Raw genomic sequence first — 9,821 nt, forward strand, 5'->3', positions numbered from 1 at the left:
TTGCTCGTCTACAGACTCTTCTCCATACCTTGATCCCTAGCCCCAACATGCCAAAACTTGTCTCTGTACATAAAAATGCACAATACTAGGCTGCAAGATAGTTCAGTGAGTGGGTAAAGTACGTACCACTCAAGCATGGTGGCCTGAGTTCAAATCCCTACTACCCATAAAAAGCCAGTGTGGTCATATATCTGGAGCACTAGCTGGGGTGTGAGGTACAGAGAGAGTGGCTAGCTAACAGTAAGTGTGAGTGAGGGGCCCTCAGCCTGGTGAGATGGCTGTTTGTAAAGCATTTGCTGCATGAGCCTAGCCACCCGAATTCAAGCCCCCAGACCCATATAAAGGTGGAAGGAGAAAAAACAACTCACAGCGCTGTCCTCTGACCCCCACACATGAGCACGGTGGCATCGCTACCACTCTGCACAGCACAGGCACATACACTAATAATAGTAATTTTAACTAAAAAAAAGGGGAGAGACCGTGTCTTAACATGTAAGGTACAAAGAAATCTAAGAAGACTAACCTCTGACCTCCACATGCATGTAGCCTTCCCCCACACACTCACACATGCACATACACACACTATGCAATGCCATGTGCACATGAACACAGCATAAGTGGTACTGGAATGGGTTCTAATTCTTCTTCTTCTTCTTCTTCTTCTTCTTCTTCTTCTTCTTCTTCTTCTTCTTCTTCTTCTTCTTCTTCTTCTTCCTTTCATAATATTTGGTGTTTTGCCATTTGGGGTAGTCAGTGGTGTGGTATCATGTTTTTTTCTATTTTTGATGTGATCATGTTGTTATATGACAAAGGCTGCACCCAACTCAAGATCCTCCTGCCTTAGCACTCAAGTGCTTGATTACAGGTGTGCTGCATCATCACTCTGTAACATTTTTAAGACTCGGCCATATTATTGTGGGGAAACCTAGCTCAATGTATTCAACAGCCACCAGCTCTCTGAAGCATTTAAGCATTCCCTCTATTCATCCGACCTCAGTGATGGAAGCCCAGTTTGCTTTCAACTCTCTCTTACCACAAACACAGCTGAGATGAACACCTTTGTCGATAGCCCTTGTGGCCCCACATGAAGATTCCTTTGGGCTCTGCCCTGAGTAGAATTAGTAGACCCCAAATACATGTGTTTAAAGTTCACAGACCCCTACTAGAATGGCCCATCCACAGCTGCGAGCAATGCTGTTGTCTCGTGCATTCATCAGTTTCTATAAAGCCCGTCTCTAGTCGTGGTCATCAGTTTAGATGTAGTAACCAAGCAGGACTTGGTCTCAAATACACACACACACACACACACACACACACACACACACACACACCAGACAAATACACATATATCACACATTCTTGCAATTCTGTGTTAATTGTGAGATCTCTGTTGTTGTTGTAGTTGGGTTTTCTTTTTGTTGTAGTTGTTGTTATTGTTGCAATACTGTCTCGTATAACCCAGGCTGCTTTCAAACTTCCATCCTCCTAAGTTCTATGATCAAAGATGAGAGCTTCTGTGTGCCTTGCTCATGGAACGCTGAGTATCATGAACTCCAGGTGAGCATCGCCTAACCACTTCCAGCCTAATCCTGGGATCTGGAGCCTCCTCCCGTGCAAGTTGGACCTTGGGCTTCCCCTCTATGTATGAACTGCTCCTTTGCTCACTTCCATTTGGTTTCCCTTTTTTTTTTTTTTTTTTTTTTTTTTTACATTCATTTGCAAGAATAGTAATCACATTGTAGATCCGACTCCCTTGTTTGATGTTGGTGTTCCAAATACCTTCTCCCAATATGTTGCCCATCTGTTAAGCTTCTAGCATCGACTGACTAACTTCAGTGTGTGCTGGAGCCTCCAGGAAGGCTTGCTAGAACAGACTGTTGAGCCACATACCCAGAGTTCCTGACTCGGGAGGGTAGAGGTGGGGTCCAAAGTTTACTCTGACAAGAACTTTAGTGCTGCTAGCAGATCCGGGGAACTCGTGTAGGAAGCAGCTAGTCCCCGGTGCCTTCTGTTGAACAAATTTGCTATTCTACTGAGCTCACTCATTACCTTTGATGTTATCAGGTGTCTTTCCTCAGCTTGTGAGTGAGTGGCCTGGTTCTCAAGGAGGGGAAGTCAGGAAGCCACGTTGCACAGTGATCTGCAATGTGAACTTAACAGAGTTCTTCTTTTCAGCCTCCGTCCTGTCTTGCCCTGCCCTAAGGGATGTGGCAATATTAGGTCACACTGGGATCTGAGGCCTCAGGAGTTTTAGGGAATTGCTGAGGGAGGCAGCCTCTCTTAAAGACCTTGAGCCTTTAAGAACTCAGATTCTTGCTTACAGTCGTAGCCAGGATACCATGGCAGGGCTGTGAGAGGTACAAGGATGGCGCTTGCCCCATAGCCCTGAGGATGGGGCAATTTCCCTCATAGTCAGGGAAGTCCACACTTGTCCTAGAACGAACATAGTGTAAGACAGTGATGTGACCACTTTGCTGTCAGATGTCCTGTGGACCTGACTGGGGTGGCCTAGGCAATGAGCCTAGGAACTCTGGCCACACTTCCTCCTGTGTCATGCTACATCCTGCCAGGGTCACTTCCTATCATGGTTCAGTTCCTGGCATCGAAAGATGGGGAAGTCCCCTAGGGTAGGACAGCTGGCTCCAAAAGACCTCTGGGGATCATGCAAGTGTGGAACTTCATCCCCAGTTGGCTCCTCTGGGGAGTAAAGATTATCCAAGTGGTAAAGATGTGTGGAAACATTAGTGAAACTGTCCCCTGGATGGAGATCTCACCTACAACTTCCTCCTGTTCCTCCACTTCTTTCCAGCTCGAGACTCCTAGATGGCTTCTGGGAATTTCCATCTGTGTGATGGGGATGAGGCCCCTGCCATTCAGTCCTCAAGCATTTAGAGAACACCCACTCTGCGCCCCGTTTTGTGCTAGACACCAGAGGAAGACAAAGTACATTTCCTGCCAACATAGCTCCTAGGAGTGGGTATGAGTGGGTGGGTATGAGTGGATGTGGGTGTGGGTGGGTGTCGGTGCATGGTGGGTGTGAGTGGGCGTGGGGTGTGTGGGTGGGTGTGGTATGCGTGGGTGGGTATGAGTGGGTGGGTGTGAGTGGATGTGGGTGGGTGTGTGGGTGGGTGTGGGTGCGTGGTGGGTGTGAGTGGTCGTGGGTGTGTGGGTGGGTGTGGGTGGGTGTGGTGTGAGTAGGTGGGTGTGAGTGGATGTGGGTGTGAGTGGGTATGGGTGTGTGGGTGGGTGTGGGTGTGTGGTGGGTGCATGGTGGGTGTGAGTGGGTGGGTGGTGTGAGTGAGTAGGTGAGTGTGGGTGGGTTGGGGTGAATGTGGGTGGATGTGAGTGGGTGGGGCGGGACATGTAGTCTGAAGGGAGAGGTCTCAACATAAGCTGGGTGTGGTGGCATATTATTGTAAGTAACTTCATCATCTGAGAGGATGGTGTAGGAGGATCATGAATTTGAAGCCAGTCTAGGCTACGGATTTGTTGTTGTTGTTGTTGTTGTTGTTGATGATGATGATGATGATGAAGAAGAAGAATAGCATTACAGAGTTTTCTCAGTTATAAAATCAGAGAGTGAGAAACTTTCTCTTTCTGGAGAATCTGGAAGGGACTTTGAAACAGAGGTGATGTATGAGCAGGGCCTTCTAGAACAAACAAGGCTTGCATCAAGGAGACAATGGAGAGGAAGAGTCCTTCAGGCTGGGACCTTGACATGGATAGGGGCAGAAAACTCGAAGGAGCATGGCGATTAGTTAGACACAGGCACTATGACAAGGATCAGAGTGGATGGTTTTGAATCTCACAACTGTCACCTGCTAGTTGGGTCTAGGATATATAGCTTAATGAGTTTAATTTACAGAACTGTATACGGATTTTTAAAAACTCAGCAAGTGAACAGTTACTGATGTGCACTTGGTTGTATTGAAATCATCTTCTGTGTCGCTGGAGAGATGGTAGTTAAAGAGCATCGGTGGCTTTTCCAGAGAACAGGGGTTCCATTTCCAGCACCCACATAACAGCTCAAAATCATCTGTAAACCCAGTTCCAAGACATTCAATTCCCTGTTCTGGCATCCATGGGCGGGCATCAAGCACATACCTGGCACACAGACATACAAGCAGACAAAACACCTATACAAGTAAAATAATAAAATAAAAACATTTTAAGTTTAGAGAAATAATTTACTATGACATGCATCTAAACTATAATAATAGCAGAGTCAGCAAAACGGCTCAGTAGGCAAAGCACTTGCTCTGATCCAGGTTAATCCCAGGAGCTCAAGTTACAGTAGAAGGAGAGAAATGTCTCCCCAAAGCTGTCCCCTGACCTCCACGCACTCACTGTGGCATACACACAACCCCATTGTACACACTCACAATAATAAAAAAAAAATTAAGAAAGATAAATTGGGACTGAAGAGGTGCCTAGGGGTTAAGAGCATTGGCTGCTCTTGCAAAGGACTCAGGTTTAGTTCCCAGCACCCACATGGCTTTTCACAACTACTTGCAACTCTGGTCCCCTCTTGTGACCCCAAAGGCATCATGTACAAGAAATAAGTAAATGAAGCCAGGTATAGTGGCCGTTAGCCCTAGCACTTGAAGCAGAGGCAGGTGGGCCTCTGTGAGTCTGAGGCCAGACTGGCTTATATAGCAGGTTCCAGCCAGCTGGGGCATAGAGTGAGACCCTGTCTCCAAAAAGGAAGAGGTGATAAATGGGAAGGGATGCTTGGCTCAGTGGCCGAGCTCTTGCCTAGCATTTAGGAGTCTCTTCCGCAAACAAAGATGAATTAGAGCCTGGGGAGATGACTCAGCAGGTGAGAGAGCATGGTGTACACACACAAGGACCTGAGACTGAATCCCAAGCGCCCACTTAAAAAGCTGAACCTAGGTACGCATGTGTCTTTGACCCCAGCACCACGGTGGAGCCGTGCTGGCTGACAGTCTAGCTTCAGGTTCAGTGAAAGGTCCTGCCTAAAGAAAATAAATGGAGAATCATCCCAAGGGACAGCCAGTGGCTTCTGTATACACAGAACATGAACAATATGTGATGTGTGCACACAACACACACACACACACACACACACACACACACGATAGATTGGTGGACACACCTGTAATAAAAAAAGGTAACATATTAATGGTAGAACAGAGGTGGTTGAGCATAGTACTGTAAGATTTTTTTAATTCTGTTACCTGGTTTTGTTTGTTTTGGTTTTGGATTTTGGCTGTCCTAGAACTCTCTCTGTAGAACAGGCTGGCCTCGACAGTTCCACCTGTCTCTGCCTCCAGAGTGTGGGGTTAAAGGCATGTGCCACCACAACCAGCTGTTAATGTTTTTAAACTACATAGTAAAGTATTTGGGAAACAGAACATTTAATATCAATATGCACCAATTTCGTTATCTGTTTTTATTATTTTAATTGTAAAAAGGCACTCTAATTTAAAAAGAAAAGTAAAATCCAAATATAGAAAATCACTTCCCTCTCTGGTCCCACATTCCTTCCTATTCAGTGTCCCTATTTCTTGTGGGCTGAGGGGATAGAGCTTCCAGACTTTTCCCGAATCAAATGCCCTTTCAGGGCTGTGCCCTCCATGTTCTTCCTTGCCTGGGGGAAGAGAGGAAAGCTGAGAAAGAACCTCATTCTGCAGCCCAGCCTGACCTGGATCCTGTTACAGTCCTCCTGCTGGTATGAGAGAGCCATCCTGCCCAGCCTTTTCCGAGTTCTCGTGCACGTGTTCCATGGGAATTTCTTGGTGTTAAGTCACACACATCAGCCAGATGCCAAGGAAAGGGGGCTTACAGGCTCAGAGAAGAGAGTAACCTCACCTGGCACACACAGCTCATTAGATGTGCTGACGGGAGGCAAGATCATTGGCCAACCTGGGCTTCCCAGTAAAGCCTGGCCCCAGTCTCCTACCTCCACCACCAGCCCTGAAAATAAAACAAAGAGATGAGATTGTTCTTCTGTCTCCCCCATCTGACAGCTCTGCCAGAGGGTATTCTAGCCCAATGTCGGGGAGGGGGACATAGCCATGCCCAGGACCCTTGTTCTAGAAGAACCTGCAGGCAGGCCTGGCTCTGTCCCTTCAGCAAGAAGCAGTCGGGCTTGGTATACCCTGACCAAGAGGAAGTCCACAAGTGCTTCCTCTTTTCTTGCCCTCTGGGGACACTGGGGGAAGGGTGTTATGAAACTCAACCCTCCCCCACCCTCCTGGGAGGACCTATCAGCTGGAGGTACCACACAGGGGGGAGAGGGCGGGGGGGGGGGGGGAGCTCCTCCAGGACATCCCATCACTTATTCCACCCAGCCCTGAACAGACCACTGTTCCTGGAACAGGGACCAAGCCTGGGGAGGTAAGCTTTGAAGATACCCCTAGGCCAGGTTCCATGTCACCATCATGGCCTCCACACTGTGGTGAATTCACAGGCTGGCCACGCCCCTCCCATTGCCACGCCCTCCCATTGCTCGGCTTCCCAGGCTGAATGTGACACCCTGTAGCCTATTTTTACCATCACTGGGACTGAACACCCAACAGCGGCAACTTCAGGAAGGAAGTCCCAGGGGAAACCGCCCTAGCAGGAGGCAGCCAGTCACACTGCATCCACAGTGAGGAAGCAGAGAGAGAAATGCTGGTTCTCAGCTCCTTTTTTCTGTTTTATTCCATCTGGGATCCCAGCTCATAAAATGGCGGGTCTTCCCAAGTCAGTAAACATAATCCAGACAGTTCCTCACAAAAGTGCCCAGATACGTGATTCAGTGGTGATGTTGAATCCCATCAGTTTGACAAGATTAACGCTCCTATGAAGCATCTGGTCCCTTCAATAGCTCATGTAACAACCTTCCTAAAAACCCCTGAGAAGAACCCCTCAGGAACGCCTTCTTGAATCACCTCTCCTTGGTACTACCCAGAGACTCCATGTTCCCTGTCCATATCATTCATAGTGTGCTGGTGTCCCCCATTCCCCCACCCACCCACCCACGCCAAGCACACTGTGTTTTTTTCTCTCTTCAATCTAAATTACAGGTTTCAGCGTCTGCCTCTGTAATTGAATGGTTGGATAGAAAGTTGGAAGGTTGCTTTGGCACCAAGACCACCTTGTTCCTCTGTGTGCTCCCAGATCCCAGCAGGAACGGCTGTTCCTGTGGGGCCAATCAGACAGCTCAGTGGGAAAAAGTGCTTGCCACATAAGCATGGTGATCTGAGACAAACCCCAGAACCCATGTTAAAAGATTTTTAGAAAGCCAAGTTGGAGGCAGTGACAGCATCTGTAATCCTCTGGAAGTTCAAGTCCAGCTACCCTGCCTGGATTTTGATGCACAGCAGAAAAGAGGAGACACTGTCTAAGAAAGTAGAGGAAGGAGAGAATTGTCTTCTGACCTCCATTTGTGCACACTGTGGCACATGCACACACCATAATGATGATGGTGGTGGTGGTGGTGGTGGTGATGGTGGTGGTAGTGGTGGTGGTGGTGGTGGAGGAGGAGAAGGAGAAGGAGGAGGAGGAGGAAGAAGAAGAGGAGGAGGAAGAGGAAGAGGAGGAGGAGAAACCTGAAAAAAGAAATGTATACCATAAGTCCCTAATATATGTTATCAGAATTCGAGAATGAAGAGTTGGGATGCCATCCTATAACATTCACTGGTGGCTCCTACCTAAGCCTCAGTTTCTTCACCTGTGAAATGTGTGCATGAATATTACCTGCATAGACCTTGCATAGCAGGGGAGGGGACAGAGCACCAACAGGTTAGACAAATGACTGTGCCACAATTCCCACTGGTGACAGGTGACAAGATCTCCTGGTAACAAGTAGAACTGGTGGTAGGAGCTGGGGACACTTGGAGAAGGAAGGAGCTTTTGGGGGAAATAAGGTCAGGGGGTTCCTGAGGGTTGCTGGGAATGTCTTAAGACTTGTGTTCCAGACCTAACACTTGCCCCTCTGTAAAGGAGAACAGACACAAGCTTTGGCCAGCACAGAAGTGCGGAAAATGACTGTGGCTGCTTTGCAACCAAAAGGGGAAATGCCGGAGGGCTGAAGTAATGATTGCTGCATCCCCCACCCCACCCCAGCTGGTTCTGAATAGCAGATAATCAACAATGGCCCCAAGGAACTTAAAACACAAAATGCAAATGTCCGTGGACATAGGAAAAGGTATTCTGGAAGTAGTTAGCATCCAGCCCATTGCTAAGTGAAGCCTGTGTTGTTCCCTGGGTCCTGCCCTTCTGGGATGAGATTTCCCTGAGTCCTTCCTCCACTCCCCAGTCCCCCTCCTCCACCCCTGCTTAGAGGTACAGTTGTTAGAGGCACACTAAAGCGTGCTCACCGACGGTGAAAGTTTGAGTCTGTGCTCCACCACTTTTGACTCTGTGACCACTGACAAGGGCATGACCTCTGTGAGTCATCCAATTATAACCACCTCATCTTTAGAAATCATGAGCCGAGGTAGAGCGCTCCCAGCAGCTGAGTGCAGTGAGCATGGCCTCCTCCCTTTGCTTGCTTCTGTCTCCTCTCCGCCCAGCCCAACTGTCAAGGATATCATCAGAACAACCTTCCTGTTTCTTCATCCTCTACAAATCCTGCTCACAACCTCAATTCTACTCTGCTCACAAAATCTCTGGGGTGTCTCATAGTCCAGGACAGTCTAGAATTCCCTCTGCAGCTAAGGAGGACCTTAAACTTTTCATCCTCCTGCCTCCACCTCCCAAGTGCTGAGATTACAAGTGTGCGCCATGACACTAAGCAAGAAGTGTTTGACTTTGTCTGTTTCTTTCAAAAGTCTCTGGACTGGAGAGATGGTTCAGCAGTTAAAGAGCACAGAGCACTTCCTGCTCTTCCAAAGGACCCGAGTTCAGTTCCCAGCACCTACACCAGGAAGCTTACTGGTGAAGTCTGTAACTCCAGCTCCAAGGGATCCAACACCCTCTTCTGGCCTCCTCAGCCACCCATACATGTGGCACACATCCACATATGCATGCAAATGAAAACAAATTTTTAGAAAAATTAAAGAAACACAGGGTCTTTATGCTGTCTAAGAGTAGTTAATATATTCACATGGCTCACAGGAGACAAATGAAAAGGGAATCCTAAGTGTCCCCTCCCAGGAGGAAGACATCCCTCTAGCTGTTCAAGTGTCCATCCTGACTCCACCCAGCCTGGTCCTTAGCTCTTGCCCTATGTAACTGATAAACAATGTAACCACTGTACACTGTGTGCTTTTATCCAGATACCCATGCATCTCGACTCTAGACTTTATTAGTGTATAAGGAGCTTCTCATTCTATTTCTTAAAATGTGTCTTATTGGGGCTGAAGAGGTGACTGGACAGTTAAAGCATTTAACTCTGCTCTCTGCTCTTCCAGAGGACCTGGGTTTGGTTCCCAGCATCCACCTGGAGGCTCATGACAGCCTGTAACTCCAGTTCCAGGAACTGGAGAACTAACAGCTTATGATCGCTACAGGCTCCTGTATACATGTGGTGCTTTTAAACTCACTCAGATGCAAACATATACACATACAAATAATAAATAAATTTTTAAAAGATTTATTTATGTATGAGTGTCCTATCTGCACATACACCTGCGTGCCAGAAGAGGGCACTGGATCCCATTACAGATGGTTGTGAGCCACCATGTGGTTGCTGGGAATTGAACTCAGGACCTCTGGAAGAGCAGACGGTTCTCTTAACCACTGAGCCATTTCTCCAGCCCCCAATAAACAAATCGTTTTAAAAGTGTTTTTATTGAGGCATCCTTTGCACACTATAGAATCCTCCCTTTTAGCTTTCACTGGACATTCATCGTTCACAGAGATGTATGTGC

The sequence above is a fragment of the Arvicanthis niloticus genome, chromosome 2 (assembly GCF_011762505.2).
Source record: "Arvicanthis niloticus isolate mArvNil1 chromosome 2, mArvNil1.pat.X, whole genome shotgun sequence".
Classification (NCBI taxonomy): domain Eukaryota; kingdom Metazoa; phylum Chordata; class Mammalia; order Rodentia; family Muridae; genus Arvicanthis; species Arvicanthis niloticus.